Source organism: Arvicola amphibius, chromosome 4 (genome assembly GCF_903992535.2).
Source record: "Arvicola amphibius chromosome 4, mArvAmp1.2, whole genome shotgun sequence".
NCBI lineage: Eukaryota > Metazoa > Chordata > Mammalia > Rodentia > Cricetidae > Arvicola > Arvicola amphibius.
Window position 1 is genome coordinate 42,459,788 of NC_052050.1, and position 18,619 is coordinate 42,478,406.

Genomic DNA, 18,619 nt, shown 5'->3' on the forward strand with positions numbered 1-18,619 from the left:
GCCGAGCTGGGAATGTAGCCAATGGTGATGTGTTTGCTAGCACACGTGAGTCCTAAGTTTGAGTCCCAGGCCAGTAAGACCAAAAAAAATTAGATTTAACCAAAGAGGTGAAAGACTTCAATGCTGAAAACTACCAAAATATCCCTGAAAGATGTAAAGAATACACCAGCAAATAGAAAAACATTTTATGTTCATGGATTGAGAGGCTTAAACTCACCACAAGTGATCTATAGATTCAGTATAACTCCTATATAACCCTCCAAATAATGCTCTTCTCATTTAAGTGTGAAGAAGATCTATACTAAAATTAATGTGGAAGAGGACCTGGTGGTGCCCACCTGTAATCCCAGGACTTGGAAGGCTGAGACAGGAGGATCACCACAAGTTTGAGGCCAGCCTGACCTGACAGCCCATCTTAAAAAAGAAAAAAAAAAAACAAACAAAAGAAAAGAAAAGAAACATAAAAACATAATAGCCAAAATGATCTTGAGAGAAGAATGGGAGACTGGATAGAGAGCTCAGTGGTTAGAAGCACCTGCTTCTTTTGCAGAGGTCTGGAGAGCAGTTCCCAGAGTTCCCAGCACCCATGTGGGGTAGCTCACAACCATCTGCAACCCCAGCTCCTGTGCATTCCTGTGCACATATCATACCATTCACACATACACACAAGAACTTTGAAATAATAAGATGATCTTTTAAGAAATAAAATCAAGGGCTGGAGAGATGGCTCAGTGGTTAAGAGAATTGCCTGCTCTTCCAAAGGTCCTGAGTTCAATTCCCAGCAACCACATAGTGGCTTACAACCATCTCTAATGGGGTCTGGTGCCCTCTTCTGGCTTGCAGGCATACAAGCAAACAGAATAATGTATACATAATAAATCAATAAATATTTGAAAAAAAGAAACAAAATCAAGAACAAAGTAGGGGACTCACAGAATCCTCCACCATTTAATAAACTTGGGCAAGTTCCCTAATCTCTCTGTTTCCAGGTTGCTTTATCTTCAGATTAGGGCTACTATAGATGTATCATCCAGCTCACCTAAGCCACCTTTAAGTATCAAATGAGTTGTGTTAGGTAGGGTTTCCATTACTACGAAGAAACACCATGACCATGGAACTCTTATGAAGGAAAACATTTAAGTGGAACTAGCTTACAGTTTCAGAGATTTAGTTATCCTCTTTATCACAATGGCAGAGGATTGCAGTGTGCAGACAGTCATGGTGCTGGAGAAGGAGCTGAAGGTTCTACATCTTGAGCCACAGGCAACAGGAAGTGAGTTGTGTTCTACACTGGGTGTAGCTTGAGCACAGGAGATCTCAAAGCTCATCCCCACAGTGACACACTTCCTCCAACAAGGCCATATCCATTTCCAACAAAGTCTCATCTCCTAACAGTGCCACTCTTTCTGGGGCCATTTTTTTTTCAAACTGCCACATGAGTAAATTACAAAAAGTGGGTAGGGAGAGGCTGGGACATAGTACCAGATAAGGAAAAGCTGCTTGTGTGTGTGTGTGTGTGTGTGTGTGTGTGTGTGCGTGTGTGTGCGCGCGCGCACACATGCATGTATGGGATCAAACCTAGGTTTGCACACATCCTAAGCAAGCATTCAGCCACTGAACTCCATCCTCATCCCATCATTATTATTTTACTGATGTTCCTTGGACCTCTGGGAGCCTAGAGAATGTCTATACATATGGTAATACATTATGATGGAAATATCTCTTATATTGTAAGAGACTAGAACATTGCCTGGACCTCACAGCCACAGTTAATAATATACCTTGAGGTCTCATAAGACTTAGGAGTCTGCTTGTTTAACTTGCCTTTAAAAGAACAATGTAAAACCCAACTTCACCTGCCTTGGATTTCCTGTGCTATCAACTTTTATAATCTAAGCTAATGCATAGCCGTACTCTCAAGTTATGCCCTCTTTCAGTCCCCTAACCCAGAGTGATGCATGTATATCAAATCTGAAAACAGCAAAAATGGAGGTCTACAGCAATTTTATAAAATGAACATCCACCCTAAATATGGAACACAACATTTGGATATTGGTTGATAAACAATGGCATTTGTAATCATGCTTGTTTTCTGGGTCAGCTGGGGTCTGTGGGAGTCAGTGACTTAATTCCTTATAAAAATCTGCTGAAGATTTCTGGAAAGTACCTCTTCTTCCTTCCCTACATGATACTTTCTGTGCCGTTCAACTAAAGAGAGCAAAGACATGCACAGGCACACCCACAGGGACAGACACATATACAGACACAGGGACAGATCTACAAGACAGCCTCCAGGCAGCACAGATTTGGAATATACAACAGAGAGAAGCAGACAGAAGACACAGGGAGTATGAAGAAGAGAACTCAAATCTTGGTTAAAAGGCACCAAGGGGAAGTGCTTTGCTCTCTTTCCTTAATTAGTGCCAGTGATGCTTTATTGGATATTTGGAGCTTATTTTAAAAGCACGCATGGACATCCAACTCCCTGCAGGTGGCTTGGTGAAGTGATGCCCATTTCTGGGAAGTCTTCTTTTGCTAAGAACAAATTCAGAAGGAAAATGAGCCATATGAATCATATGTCTCATGCAGACAGGGGAAACCCTGGAGCTGCCATGCTCAGAACTTCATGGGCTGCCACAGAATGTACTGGCTCCGTAAACTAAGTGGGGAGAGCTGGGGGCTAGCTTCCTATCACTTGACTTGATGTTGGCAGTAAGGGCACAGTGCCTGTCCCAGCCTCCCAAGCCGACTCATTCCCTCCTATTGACCATAACGCTGCCCAGCTGTCTTGGGTAGAAGACACATTGCTCCTCACCCCAGCTTTTCACTTGGTACCCCAAAAAAGAACCTGTGCCTCTAGAGGACCTACTGATCTAAAGAATCCTTCCCTGTGGGTAAGGCATGGTGGTGCACACTTATAATTCCAGCACTCTGAAGGCAAAGGCAGAAGACTGTTTCAAGTTCACGGCTAACCTAATTTACTTAATGAATTCCAGATCAGCCAGGGCTACATGGTTAAAAAAAAAGTCTGTCACCGGGCGGTGGTGGTGCACGCCTTTAATCCCAGCACTCGGGAGGCAGAGGCAGGCGGATCTCTGAGTTCGAGGCCAGCCTGGTCTACAAGAGCTAGTTCCAGGACAGGCTCTAGAAACTACAGGGAAACCCTGTCTCGAAAAACAAACAAACAAACAAAAAAAGTCTGTCTCTAATAAACAAATAAATAAAAGAAAAGATAATTCAGGAATGAGATGAACCTGGGGGTGGGGTAGATCAGTGGTTGCTATGCAAGCCTGCGACCTGAGTTTGCATCCCCAGCACCCATCTAAAAACGGGCGTGGTGATACCCAACTGCACCCCAGCATGGGGTAAGGGGAAGAGAGCAGATTGTCCAGCCAGTGTAGCTCAATGGTGAGTCCCAGGGTCAGCGAGAAGAGACACTCAGAACAGAAGAGTAGATGAGATGGTGGACTGGGGAGATGGGTTCAGTGGGTAGAGGCATTTGTCACCAACCCAGATGACCTGAGTTCAACCCCTGGGACCCACATGGTAGAAGGAAAGAACAAAGACCAGAAAGTTGTCTTCTGACCTACACGTGTGTACACTTGCACTCAAATGTAGATGTTAAAAAACTTGAAGATGGAGGAAAATTGAGACTAATGACTGATGCTGACCTTGAGCTTCCACATGGGTACACATAAGAGGGTACGTGTGTGTGTGTGTGTGTGTGTGTGAGAGAGAGAGAGAGAGAGAGAGAGAGAGAGAGCATGCACACACACACAGAGGACAGTCTATCACTGAGTTGACTGCAAAGTGCATGTCTGGAATCCCAGCACTCAGGAGGCAGAGGCAGGCAGGTGGATCTCTGTGATCTTGAGGCCAGAATGGTCTGCTTAGTGAGTTCTAGGCTAGCCAGGGCTACATAGAGACCCAGTCATGAAATAAAGTTAGAAAACGACTCAGTGAGTAAAGACACTTGTCAAGCCTGATGGCCTTGGTTATATCCCCAGGATCCAGACAGCAGAAGGAAAGAAATGGCTCCCCCAGATTATCCTCTGACTTTGGCATGCACACCATGGCATGTGTGTACACATACATCATAAATATATAAATGTAACTAAATTTGAATATATAAATGTCACTATGTAGCTCTGGGTAGCTTGAACCTCATTATGTAGATCAGGCTGGCCTAAACTCACAGAGATCCACCTGCCTCTGCCTTGCCCAGTGTTGAGATTATAGGTGTGTGCCACCACATCTGGCTTCTTGTGTGTGTGTGTGTGTGTGTGTGTGTGTGTGTGTGTGTGTGCGTGCACATGCATGTGTGTGTGCTTCTGTATGAATGTATGCAACATGTGTGCAGATGCACATGGAGGGCAGAAGAAGGTGTTGGAACCCCTGGCGCTGGAATTACAAGCAGGTGTGAATCACTCAGTGTGAGTGCTAGGAACTGAACTGAACATGGGTCCTCTTCCTCTGGAAGAGCAGCGTGTACTCTTCATTAGTGAGCCATCGCCCAGTAAGTTTTCATTTCCTTTTTTTTTTACAGGCAACTTTTTACTTCATAGGCTTCTCACACCCTCATTTGCTCCTAGTTCCCGCGAAGAGAAAGCACTCAGCTACCCACAACAATGTTATTAATAGGGATATGGATCAGTTTCACAAAGAAGCCAATGAATCCCATGATAGCAAATCCTATGGCTGTGGCCATGGCAATCTTCTGGAATTCTTTTCTGTCGGGCTTGGTGCATCTTTTAACCAGCCAAATTGAGTCCTTTACGAACTATCGACTTGGCTCAACAAACTGCATTACCTGATCCATGACTGATTGCAGGACAGAGGCTTGAGGAGGCCTCTTTTTTTTAATTTTAAAAGAAGACCAGAAGATTAAATCAGCCACATCAATCTGGTTGTATGGACATGCAGTGGCATCTCAAGTTACTCATTAGTACTCAAGTTGTAAAATATATTAATTTCTTTAACATGTATGTATGTGTGTGTGTGTGCCTGAGTGTACATGTGTGCACCATGTATATGCAGTGCCAGAGGAGGTCAGAAGAGGGTCTTGGATCCCCTGGAATTGGAATTACAGGCGGTTGTGGGCCACTATGTGGGTGCTAGAAACCAAACTGTGGTCATAACCACTGAGCCTCCTCCCCAGCTGCTGGTGGGAGAGAGATGGCTTCACGAGGCTGTAAATAAAACTCCTTATCCAGTACTAAGGGAGGAAGAGGATGGAGGAGGCAAGCTAGGAGCAGGAGATGTGATGTCTGTTTCTAATTCTGTGCCCCTCCCTTGTGAACTGTCGTGCTTATTAACCAGAGGCTGGAGGCCCCCTGCCAGTGCCCGCAGGACTGATGGGGGCTTGATACACGCTGAACCTCTGTGGAGGCAATCACACTACAGACATTCCCAGCCACTGACAAAAGAATCAGGAGAGAAGGTGAGAAAATAAGATTGAATCACAGCCAAAGTGTCCCAGAAAAACTGTGTCTGAACACGAAACCAAACATTGCAACCGGGCCAGCTCATCTGCTGCCTCGGGGTGGAAAGAAAGCCTAGGGCCCGGATGTTTGCCTCTGAGCAAGGATGACTCTTCCTAGAGATGTCAGGCCTGACTGTTTTCCACAGCCCAGCAGGACCACACTGTGAGATTGCCAAAACAAGCAGGCTGGGAATTCCCACCAGCCGAAGCCTCGGCGCAGGCAGAACAGTTAATATTCATGTCCACCTTGAGAGGCTGTCTGCCTGTTTCACTTTCTCTCTCGACAGCATCACACGGGGGTAAATACGGTATTGTGCAAGCTGCGGCAGAAGGGAACCCTGGAGTTTCTTGGGTGACTTGTGTCATCTGCACCCATTGTGAGTCTAAAGTCTGGAAGTCAAGTGAGCTACCGCCTCTGAACCGGTTTTTAAAGTATCTGAGCCAGGGGAGAAGTCGAGCCTGTGCCTATATAGCGCCTCCACCTTTATGATTTGGTGTCTTTGGTACAGGAAGGTACTCTGCATGCTACCAAAAGAGAAACTTAAACACCAAGTCCAAACCTTTTGATTTACAATGGTGTCCTGCCTACTAGCTATGCTAGGGTAATGGTGGCCCAAAGTTTGTGGGAGTAACCAACTGCGAAGGAAATTCAACTTGACTACATCTAGAATTAACTAAATCCAACAGAGACATGCAGACAGCAGCAGAAGCAGGGTGGTTTGTTAAGAGATAGTATGCTTCTGGGTACAGTGAGATTGGCTCAGAGGGCTTTTATAAGCGCTTAGCATGCAAGCCTCATGACCCGAGTTCAAGTCCCAGATCCCATGAATGGGAGGAAAGAGCAAACTCCAGAAACACAGTAACAGCAATGATAAATAAAATAAACAGAAGATACAACATACTTCCAAGCAGGAGGAAGCTGGTTGGAGCAATGCAAAAGAATTTAGGAGGAGCTGGAGAGATGTTTGAGCAATTAGGAATGCTTGCTGCTCACCAGAGGTGCTAGTGTGGTTCCTGTCACCCCATCACATGGCTCACAACTGCCCATAACTCCAGGCCTAGGGGACCAGAGACCCTCTTCTAGCCACCAAAGAAACGTGCATGTACATGCACATACCCCTGCAAATAGATACATATGGATAAAAATTAAATTTTGTTTTTTTTTTTTAAAAGAGTTTAGGCCAGGTAGTGGTGGTATATACATTTAATCCCAGTACTTGGAGGAAGAAGAGGCAAATCTCTGAGTTCATGACCAGCCTGGTTTACAGAGTGAGTTCCAGGCTAGCCTGAACTACACAGAGAAACCCTGTCTCAAAAAAAAAAAAAAAGAATTTAGTAGCTCAAGTGGCCTGTCTTAGAGTTTTTATTGCTGTGATGAAGCACCATGACCAAAGCAAGTTGGGGAGGAGAGGATTTACTTGGCTCACACTTCCACAGCACTGTTCATCAACGAAGCAAGTCAGGACAGGAGCTCTAACAGTGCAGGAACTCAGAGGGAGGAGCTGATGCAGAGACCATGGTGGAATGCTGCTTACTGACTTGCTCATCATGGCTTGTTCAACCTGCTTTCTTACAGAACCCAGCACCATTAGCCCAGGGGTGGTAACACCCACAATGGGCTGGCCCTTCCCCATCAATCACTAATTAAGAAAATGCCTTACAGCTGGATCTTATGGAGGCATAGTCTCAACTGGGGTTCTCGCTTTTCAGGTGACTCTAGTTGGGTCAAGTTGACATAAAACCAGCCAGCACTTAGCCCCACTGCACAGACGCATGGAGGCTTTTTACACTGAAAGATGAGCTCACTATTTGTATAGTGAGGGTTTTTCATGTTCTAGTTACCATATGTAGTTCTACTTATGACTTCATGCATCACATGTATCATGAGCATCTTCACAAGCATCTTATTGGCCACCCCTGGCTGTGTGTTTTGGCATCATCCTAAGCCATAGTACACCTTCAGAAGCTCTGGAAGGCCTCAATGCCTTCCCAGGAGACCCAAGACAGTTCTAATCAGCCTCAACTGGGACTTTCCAGCTTTTTTCTTTGCCAACTAGTATTTTCCCTACACCAATTTTGCAGCCATTAAGTAAGACCTTGCAGACAAACTTGTAGCCCCACCCTCCCACATCACTATCAGAAAGGTGGTGCTAGTAGCTCTTGGTAACCATGACAACTTCCAGTCACCTCCACAAGGAGCTTTAAGCATGTTCCTGAAAGAAAGACAGCCTCTCCAGAAAATGATGTTTGGAAACTAGATAATCACGTGTAGATGGGAGAAACAAGACTCCAGTCTCTTACCTGGTGTCAAAATCGATTCAGATGGATCAAAGTCCTCAACATAAGACCCAAACCTTTGAAACCAACTACAGGAACATGGAGGAAACACTTCAAGGTATAGGTATAACACAAAATACTAAAACATTAAGAGACAGAATGAAAATGAGCTTTATTAAAACAAACAAACAAACAAACAAACAACCATCCTTTACCAGGAAGCAGCAGCCTCCCTTTGAAGCCTTTGCTAGGAGATGGTGCCTCCTTCCTCTCAGCTCCTCTCTAATTGGTACAGGTTGTTCTAAATTTAGAAGTTTGACTGACAGGCAGTGGCGATGCTTCCTTGTTTCCCTCCCTCCCACTGTTTTTAAGTTGCAAAATTAACTGGAGAGAGGGTTCAGCATTTGAGAGTGACTTGCTGTTCTTGAAGAGAACCTGAGTTCAGTTCGCAGCAGCAATACCCAAGCGGCTCACAGTCTTTCAGAACTCCAGGCCTGGTGCTCTGATGCCCTCTTCTGACCTCCAGTGCACCTGCACTCAGGTCATGACACACACCTACAATAAATAAAATTCTCTTTAAAAAGTTAGTGTGGGACTGGAGAGTGGCTCAGAGGACCTGAGTTCAGATCCCAGCAACCACATGGTGGCTCACAACCATCTGTAATGAGATCTGGTGCCCTCTTCTGACCTGTAGGCATGCATGCCACTAGTACATTGTATGCATAATAAATAAATAAATCTTTTTTTTAAAAAAAGTTAGTATGTTAAAAGGGATATTGGGGATGAAGACCTGAAACTTATTTTCTAGGAAAGCCATAGAACAAGTTCCCCCATCCATAAATCTGTCAATCAAAGAGCAGATCCAAGGACAAAGAGCTCTGCTGAGCACCAGAATCATCTACCTAGCCCTCCACAATCCACCCTGGGACTTTTCTCCCATTTCAAAAATGCGGCATGTTTTTCTTTGAGACAGACAGTCTCTAGTGAATTTTCCCAAACCTAGACAGTGTAAAGCCTCCTCCTCTACTGAACTGTCTCCCCCCATTGCACATGGCCATGTGGGTGTTGGGACCCAGGACCTCTGGAAGAGCAGCCACTGCTCTTAACCACTGAGTCATCTCTCCAGCCCAGTGTTGGAAGTCTGGATTCTCAGGTAGGTAGCGGCTTCAGTGGGGATGAAGGACAGCCCCTCTATTCTCCTTTCCCTTCTCATGTTCCCATCAGTTTCCCAGACTTTCTATCCTACCACCAATTTGGTCCCCAGCATTCATATCCTGAGCCTCACAACCACCTGTATCACCAGCTGCAGGGGACCTGACACCCTCTTCTGGACTTCATGGGCATTGTATACATGCACAGATACTTATATCCAGACACTTGATGCACATAATTAAAAGATACAATAAAACTGCTCGGCCCCCTTTCCCCCTCCCTACTGCTGGCTGAGCCAAGGTTGCCTTGGCAGCACCTCCGTGGTCAACCTCGCTTGGCTTCAGCATGATAGCTAACTTCTGGATTAGGTCCCTGCCTGCCAAGTTGTGCTGTGCCCTCAAACCCTCTGATTCTGATCTTCCAGCTGTTCCAGATGTTACCGCCGGGTTCTCTGCAGCCAGCCCATTATCACTACATGAGCCCCATCTTTGCCCTCATCGTGGTGCCCTTCAGCCTCAAGGCTGCCCTTTTGCAGGCCACAGAGCCAAAACCACGAAGTCATTCACTGCCTGCCCTGCTTGGAGCAGGAGCTGCCAGCTACAGCCCCATACCCCCAGGGTTTTGAGAGACTGGCACACAAGCCTGGCTTTAGATGTTGTGTTGCTTTCACCCTGGGAGAAGAGATGCTCTGTGGGGTGTACAACCCTACACACATACTGCTGTGGCTGGGGCATGAGCTACTACCTGCCCCTACCGGGAAGAACGGAAAAGCCCCTGCATACATTGATGCATGAACAAGTTGTGGAATTGTCAGAGAACGAGGCCACCAGGGAAAGCCTGCCGCCAACTTGACAAGGATGAGAGTGACCATTCCCACAACAGCTTCGGTCCCTGCAGTACTCACGACTGTGGATGAGGGCAGAAGCACACAGCAAAAAGAAATCAGCCCAGGCAAAATGAAGGTCATGAGGATGCGCTTTGAAGTACGTGGCCTGTGACCCAGGGCTCCAACCAGAGTGGGTTGTGCCAAACCCTGGAATGCTGGCCACCTGGCAGCGCCGCACTACTGAGGAAGGCCAACTTAGAACACAATGGCAGCTTCCACGGCAGTATCACCCTGGCGAAGCTTCCAGGGAACCTGGAACCAAAAACAGAGCTGGACTGTCACTGACTGGCTGGCCTGCATCTGAAAGCGAAGTCAGGGAGCGGGGCTCACCATCCTCCTCAATTTAGCAGGTGTAGGAAGGTGCAGAGTAGGAGGTTCAAGGCTTGTGAAACCCCTCCGCAAGATTTGTTGCTCTCCCTTGTTCCGAGGTCTTCGGGTCCTCCAGGGGAAGGGCTGAAGGGACAGGCCTGTCTTTGGATCTGGGTGTTGGGCCATCTGCCCGGTTGCCCAGCAGCTGAGTCACTGCTCTTGGGGAGAAGCAGGATCAGAGCATGAGGTCACCAGGATGACCCCATCTTTCCACATGCTCACTTCTTGAGGCTCTGCTTTCTTCTCTCTCTCTCTTCTCTCTCTCTCTCTCTCTCTCTCTCTCTCTCTCTCTCTCTCTCTTCTCTCCCCTCTCTCTCTCTCTCTCTCTCTCTCTCTCTCTCTCTCTCTCTCTCTCTCTCAATATCACTTTCCCCACCTCTCTGAGCCCCCCTGGACATTTCTTGGGTTGACTGGAAGAAGACTTAAGAACCTGCTGTCAGACTGTGATCTCTTCTTCCTCCTCACCCCTACTTCCTTCAACAAAATAGAATAAAACCAAAAAGTGTTTAGAAAAATTAATAGCAAAGGCATCCCTGGAAGAGCACCACTGGACCACTGTGGAGGTGTGAACGACAATGGCCCCCATAGGCTCATATATCAGAATACTTGGTCTCCAGTTGGTGGAACTGCTTGAGAGGGCTTAGGAGGTGTGGTCTTGTTGAAAGAGGTTTGTCACTGGGGTCAACTTTGAAGTTTCAAAAGACTTATGCCATTCCTAGTGATCTCTCTCTCTCTCTCTCTCTCTCTCTCTCTCTCTCTCTTTCTCTCTCTCTCTCTTTCTCTCTCTCTGCCTTGCAGCTGTGTTCAGATGTGAGCACTCAGTTAGTGCTCTAGTGCCATGCCTGCCTGCTGGCCTGCCTGTCACCATGCTTCCTTTTTCGATGGTCATAGACTCTATTATCTTCTGGAACTCTGAGTCCTAAATTAAATGTTTTCTTTTATAAGTTACCTTGGTCACGGTGTTTGGTTGCAACAACAGAACAGTAACGAAGGCAGCTCTCTGTTATGACCTCATCTTAGTTAGGGTTCCCATCTAATACACCATGACTAAAAGAAACTTAGAGAGGAAAGGGATTATTCAACTATCAGGTCATATTCCATCACTGAGGAAAGTCAGAGCAGGAACTGAAGTAGACATCATGGAGGAACACTGCTTACTGGATTGGTCTCCTGGTTTGCTCAACCTGCTTTCTTATATACCCCAAGACCTTCCACGGAAGGATAGCACCACCCAGTGTGGGCTGGGCCCTCCCATATCAGTAATTAATTAAGAAAATGCTCCACAGCCGGGCGGTGGTGGCGCACGCCTTTAATCCCAGCACTCGGGAGGCAGAGGCAGGCGGATCTCTGAGTTCGAGGCTAGCCTGGTCTACAAGACCTAGTTCCAGGACAGGCTCTAGAAACTACAGGGAAACCCTGTCTCGAAAAACCAAAAAAAAAAAAAAAAAAAAAAAAAAAAAAAAAAAAAAAAAAAGAAAAGAAAATGCTCCACAGAGTTGCTTATGGACCTACGAGACAATCTTTTCTTTTCTTAACCTTTTATGGATTCTTTGTGGATTTCACATCATGCATCCCGACCCCATTTATCTTGCCATTCCTTCATATCCACCCTCTGCCCTTGCAACCTCCCCCTCAAAAAAAAAATCTCACCATGGAAGCTGTAGTATGGCACATGGGTCACATGGTATAGCCTTTAATCCATGCATCCACATTATGAGTGTTCATTACAATGAGTTATTGGTCTGGCTCCAAGCCTCTAGCTTCTGCTACACTATCAATACTGGGTCTTCTCTGGGACTTGTAGGCAGAAGCTGCTTGTTTGTTTCCTGGCCTCCCAGACTGGAAATAATCACACAGAAACTATATTAATTACTACACTGCTGGGTCAATAGTTTAGACTTCTTATTAACTAACTCTTACATCTTAAAGTAACCCAATCCTATTATTTTGTATTTTACCTGGGTATCTTTTCCTTCGACAGCTACATGGCATCTCTCTGACTCCATCTACTATCTCTCAATATCTCTTCCAGCCTGGCTATATTCTGCCTTGCCATGGGCCCAAAGCAGCTTCTTTATTAGCCAATGGTAATAAAACATATTTACAGCATACAGAGAGGAATTCCACATCAGGGACTCCTCATGGACATCCTGTTGTTGCCCTGTGTCATGGAGATCCTGTAGCTTTGAATCCAGCAGTTTATAGATGGGTTGAATGTTTGGGGTGAACCAACTCCTAGCCCTGATTTGGGGCCTGGGTGGTTGCTGGGTTGGTCAACCTGCCAACTCCCTCATTCTCATCAGCAGGGCGAGCTCTCTCACATTGCCCCAACTAGCTCACCCTATGTCACAGGCAGCAGCAGGCAGGGCCAGTTCTCCTGTTATCATGCCCTCGGGGCCAGTTCACTTGCACCCACATCACCAGGGACAGATCTGTCATGTTGTCCAGGTGAGATTCGGGAACCACTCTCCTGAGTCCTACAGCTGGTGAAGAGTAGGACCAGCTCTCCCACCTGCCACAGGTACCAGAGGCACGAAGTTGGGGGGATATCTCCTCGTTGCCCATACAGCTGCATGGTAGATGAGGGGTAGGACCAGGTCTCTCATGCTCATGTTCTCAGGGCCAGCTCACCCATGCCTCTACCAATGGGGTCAGTTCTACAGTGCTGTAGCTGGTAAGGGGCAGGGCAGGGTCTCCACTCCCATAACCTCAGGGCCAGCTGTCCCACCTGCCACAGGTGGCAAGGAGCAGGAGAGGAGGCATCTTTCCCTCACCGGTGCCACCACATGGCAGGTAAGGATCAGCTCTCATGTCCTCAGGGACCACTCCCCTGCGCTCCTACCAACAGGGTCAACTCTACTGTGCTGCCCAGGTGGGGTGAAGGGCCTGGTTTCCTGAGTGCTGCAGTCAGTGAAGGGTGGGGCCAGCTCTCCCTCCCTCATGACCCCAGGACCAGCTTTTGCCCACAGTAGGTGGAGGGGGGAGTGTCTATCTAATAGAAGCATTTTCTAAATGTAAATTCTCCCTTCCTAGATGACTTTAGCTTGTGTCAAGTTGGCAAAAATACTAACCAGCACAGATCTTGTCTCAGAAAAAAAAAAATCGATATCATACCTTAACATAATAAAGACACATAACAAGATCTTTAGTCAACATCACACTGACCAGGAAAATAGCTGAAAGCATTTCCTCTAAAATGAGGAATGAGATAATGTGTCTGTTATCATCAATTTTATTCACTGTAATGCTTGAAATCATAGCCAGAGCAATAAGGCAAGAGAAAGAAATTGAAAGGAGAGAAATAGAAAGGAAGTCAAGTTATTTCTGCTTGAAGAAGACATGATCCTGTACTTGAGAAATCTAAAAGTCAGAGACTCTTGGCTCGGATCAGCACCTTTCTTCTTTCTTTCCTTAGACGGGGCCGTGATAGGTTGCTAGGCTGGCCTGGAGCCCCTGCACTTACGTCGTGAACTTATGTCAACATACGCAGCTTCCGCAATCACTGCTAAGAGCTCCTTCTTGCCTATGTATCACCCTGGCATCTCTTTGCTTAGGATGACTTCTGTAGAGGAGGGTCTGTTGTTCAGATTAGTGTACTTCACTGGCTTCTCGAGTGTGTCTGAACCAGAGTTTGGATTCAAGCTGAGGTCCTTCTTCGAGGCACAGTGGATACACACTAGAGGCAGCAACTGGTCCCTCTGTAGGGGGGCCTCCAAAATCTAAAGGGAAGGGCTCCTCTCAGAAGCAAACTAGTTCAAATTAACACACAGTAGATGTGTAGCCGTAAAAGTGATCTGCTGGAGAGAATATGTCACGAAAGGGGAGATGTTGCCGGAGAGAAAGCTAACTCTCACTGAGTACTGGCAGCTTTGTGGACATTTTCCATGCTTGTCTCGAGTGCTCACACACCTTCAGAAGGTGAGTCCAGTTCCCTGAGTGTCACTGGTGAAGAAGCTCAGAGCGACTTCACAGATAAATTCTGATCTCAGGTATTTTTAGCAAAAACTGATCTGTTTTCTAACCTCATGGACTTGTCTTTTCAAGAATGTCAAAAAAAAAAAAAAAGGACACACACAGCTGTTATCTTTCTTTCTCTGCTTTTGAGACAGGCTGGCCTTGCACTCAGAGATCTGCCTGTACGCACCTCCTAAGTGCTGTGGTTAAAGGTGTGTGCCACTGCACCCAGCAGCTGTTGTCTTTTTAAGATTTATTTTTATTAATGTTTGATTCCATGTATTTGTGTGCCTGTAGGTGCCTGGGGAGGCCAGAGGTGTTGGGCCCCTGGAGCCAGAGTTAAAGGCTCCTATGAGCCACCTGATGTAGATGCTGGAGATGAACCCCGGCCCTCTAGAAGAGCAGTAAGTGTTCTTAGCCACCGAGCCATTGCTCCAGCTCCCACTGCTGCCTTTACTCACTGAGCAGAAAGCAGCTGTTTATTTATTTTTCTTAGTGTCTATATATGTTTCACTCACATCCATTTTGTGGACGTTAATAACTAATTATTTAGCTAATTAATTATTTTTCTTTTTGGAGACAGAGTCCCACTCAACAGCTCAGGCTGCTTAGAACTCACTGTTTAGCCCAGGTTAACCTTAAACTAATGGCAATCCTGCTGGCTCAGATTCCAAAGCGATGGGGTTTCTGAGTCCCATTTATTTATTGGTTTGTTTGTTTACTGGGAGAGGGTCTTGTTCTTTAGACTTGGCATCCTGAGGGCTCCTGGATGCCCATACACCACTATATCTGGCTCCTGATTATTGGTTTTTTTTTTTTTAATTTTTTTTGAGACAGGGTCTCACTCTGTGGCTCAAAACTTAAGGCAATCCTCCTGCCTCAACTTCCCAAGTTCCAGAATTACAAACAACAGCTCGTATACCTAGCTCTGTCTTATGTTTTATATTTTATCTTCTTATAGGTTTTATCTTTACCTTTTAAAGATTTGTTTGTTTGTTTGTTTATGTGTATGTGTGTGCCTTGAGTGTATGTACATATACCATATACATGCAGGTCCTCATGGGGGTCAGAAGAGGTTGTTGGATCTCCTGAAACTGGATTTGTAGATGGTTGCGTGGCAACCAAACTTAGGTCCTCTGTAAGAACAGCAAATGCTCTTGACCACGGAGCTATCTTTCCAGCCATTGTTTTTTTGAGGCAAGGCCATGTAGACCAGGCTGACCTCGAATTCATGATTTTCCTGTGCCAGCCTCTGATATGTTATGACTACATGTGTGTACTACTACGCCCAGCTATCCCAGCTATTGTTTGAGTGTATTTCTATAAAATCATGGATGAGAAGCTGACTGTGGTGGCACAGGCTGAGGTCTCACTAACTCAGCAGGCTGAAAGAGGTGAGACCATGCCCTCACAAATAAATAAAATCACAGAAAGGGACCAGCTATGGTGCCACATCCCTATATTCCTGTTGCTTGGAAGGTAGGACAGGATGATCAGGAGTTCAAGTTTGTCATAAGCTGGATCACGATGAGTTCTAGAGAGAGAAACACTGTGTCCAATATATATGTATGCGTATATTAATATATATGTATATATATGTATGTATATGTGTGTGTGTGTATATACATATTCAAACAAGAAGCTTTTCCAAGGTGTTTAGTAAGCACCCGGCACAAGGTAGACTTTGAGGATCCCATGGAGAGAAAAACAGACAGAGCCTCTACCTCCGCAGATCTCACAGGACAAGAAAGGCCCATCATGACCACAGAGGAAATGAGGTAATAGCCTTTGACCTTCAGGAGAAGCAAGAAGCATATCATATCTAAGAGCTTACCCCCCAGGGCTGGCCAGGGACACTATGGAAGGATTCTGGAGGAAATGGTGAATGAGCCTACATCAGAAAGATTAAAGGTTAAAGAAAGAAGAGGTGAGGAAACAGGAGGAAAAGCCTCTAGGCATGAGGCCATTAGACTCAAAACATGCTGCCAAGCTTGCAAAACTAACTGAAAGGTGAGTGTGCCAGAGGGCAGGGGCTAGCAGGAAGAGAGCCAGGAAGCTCCTGAGTCATGCACGCCCTGCTCCTGTTTGGAGGTTTTGGCTGGATTGCCTTACCCATGCCATAGATTCTGCCCTGGGGGATGGCTCTTTACCTTAAGAGAAAGGGAAGGGCTGGCAAAATAGCAGATATATCTCAATGCACAAATGTGCCAGCTGCCAAGTGTGCAGACTTGAGTTCTATCCTTTGGACTCACAACTCCCGAGCCTTTTCTCATGCATTTATGACACATGTTCCATGCATATATGCTTAAACACACATATACACACGTGAGTTTGCACACATGCAAGTATATGCACAAGCACACGTCCCAAATAAAAATATAAATAAGCCTTGGCTTTAAAACAGATCAGAGGGAAAATATTAAATATTAGTGCCACCAGTGCAGCCATTCAATAGATGCAGGATATTGTAAACACTCAATAAAACATTTACATCTTGAAAAGGCTTGGAGATGTCGCCACTGATAGTATAATTGGTCCATCCTTTAGGTACAGCAATTTTGCCACATCTTTCAGGATTACCGATATGTGTACCTCTTTCCCCAGCAACTTCCCCTAAGGAATTTACCTTACGTGGTTTTTGTCTACATACAAAATGAAATAAAATTTGTGTGTGGTTGGTTTCTGTTGGGTTGCTTATATAAGCAGGAGAATGTAAATTAGCATGATGTCCCTCAAGCCAGCCCGTACCACCTCCCTGCAGGAGTCTAATGCGGAGATTAAAGCGAAAATAATGAAGACTTTTGTGCAGTTTTGAGAACTCCAAGATATTTCATTATTTTTTTAAATGGCGCTGGAGAGGTGGCTCTGTGGTTAGCAGCATTGGTTGCTCTTGCAGAGGACCCAGGTCCAGTTCCTAGCATCCAAATGTCTGCTCACAACCACCCATTACTCCAGTTCTAAGGGATCCAGTGCCTCTGGCCTCCTTGGTGCACATACATACACTCAAGCAAAACACTCAGACATGGAATAAAATGAGGAAATGCAGACAGAATTTCTAACTGACTGTACTTGTGTAGGTTACCAAAAAAGGGCCCAAGAAAAGACATACATGCCATTTCAGTGTGTATAGTATTGAAAGCAGACATGAGACATGAGCCATTGCCTTCCTCTGGAGAGGGAAAGTAGGTCATTAAAGACCGACTCAGAAGACTTTAACTGAATTTTGTCTTATCTATTCTCTAATAATTTTTTTAATGTAGCCCAGGGCAGCCTTGAACTCACTATGTAGCTGAAGATGACTTTGAACTCCTGTTTTTCCTGCCTCCACCTCCTGAGAGTTGAGATTATAGTCATGTGGCATCATGTTCCACGTCGTGCCATCATGCCTGGCATCGTGACAAAATAAATTTTCATAATAAGTATTCACTAACTAAATGAATTGTAAAATTAATGTGCTTTTAAGATGACTTCCAGGCAGCCTGCCCTTCTGCTGTTTAGAAAGGGGTTAGAGAGGTCTGGCTGCTGCCATAGCCCTCATATAGTGGATGGATCCCGTGAACACAGAAGCCTAGGGGAGGAGAGGAGGCAGAAACAGTTGAGCTCATTACCAGCACCCTTTCCTTGAAAAGGCCTGTCTTTGGGGGTTATTTGGGGATTTTGTTTGTTTTTGAGACAGGATCTCGCTGTTATTCCAAGGTGGCTTCAAACTCTGACTGACTTCACTGTGCCTCTGACTCTGGAATTAGAGATGTGAGCCACTGGGCCAGATGTGGAGTCTTTGCCCTTGGAACCAGGCATTTCTGGGGACCCACAGAAGCACAGCTGGAAAAGGCTCCAAGCTTCTTTAATTAGGCTCCTTGCTGAAAAGTCGCTACTGGCATCATGGTAACTGGTGTCTTGAGATGCAGTTCCCTCTCCACGAGGATCTATTATTACGACATCTGGTGTTCTGGCCTGGCAGGTTTGCAATCCCAGCACTTGGGAGGCTGAGGTAGTAACATCACCATGAGTTTGAGGCCAGTCTGGACTATATACCAAGTTTATGCTCAGCCTAGGAAACACAGGGAGTGACTGTCTCAAAAGGGGAGGGGACTGTGTCTTGTGTTTGTATTTGCCTGCATCATAAGATGCATCTGAAAACGGGCAGCTGCGGAAGAGGCTGCAAGGAAACGGGTTAAGGCGGAATGCCTTGCGTTCTGATTAAATTCCAATGGGAAGGAACGCTGACAGCAAGGGCCACCGGTTTCACCACCTTGGACTGATAAGGAAGATGAAAGGGAGACAGAACCTCACCCCCAAAAGAAGCTCCCTGTTTTTCAGAGCTGGAGGCAGCTCTAAGCTCTCAGAAGGTAAAACCACGGGGAGCTGTGTCCGGGAGTCCCACTGGCAGGCCTGAGGTGAGGACCCACGGAAAGGGTTCCTGAGGGGTTGAGGTGAGCGCAAGGCTGAGGGGACGGGGCTCTGGCCTTAGGTCTGTGCTGTGATGGTTTCTCCACTGT

The 18,619-nt window shown here is 46.0% G+C and overlaps 1 pseudogene; it reads right to left on the bottom strand.

Annotated features, from left to right (window-relative positions):
• Positions 1 to 4,612: 4,612 nt before the first annotated feature.
• On the bottom strand, positions 4,613 to 4,819 carry LOC119813433 (annotated as a pseudogene).
• Between the last annotated feature and the right edge of the window lie 13,800 nt (positions 4,820 to 18,619).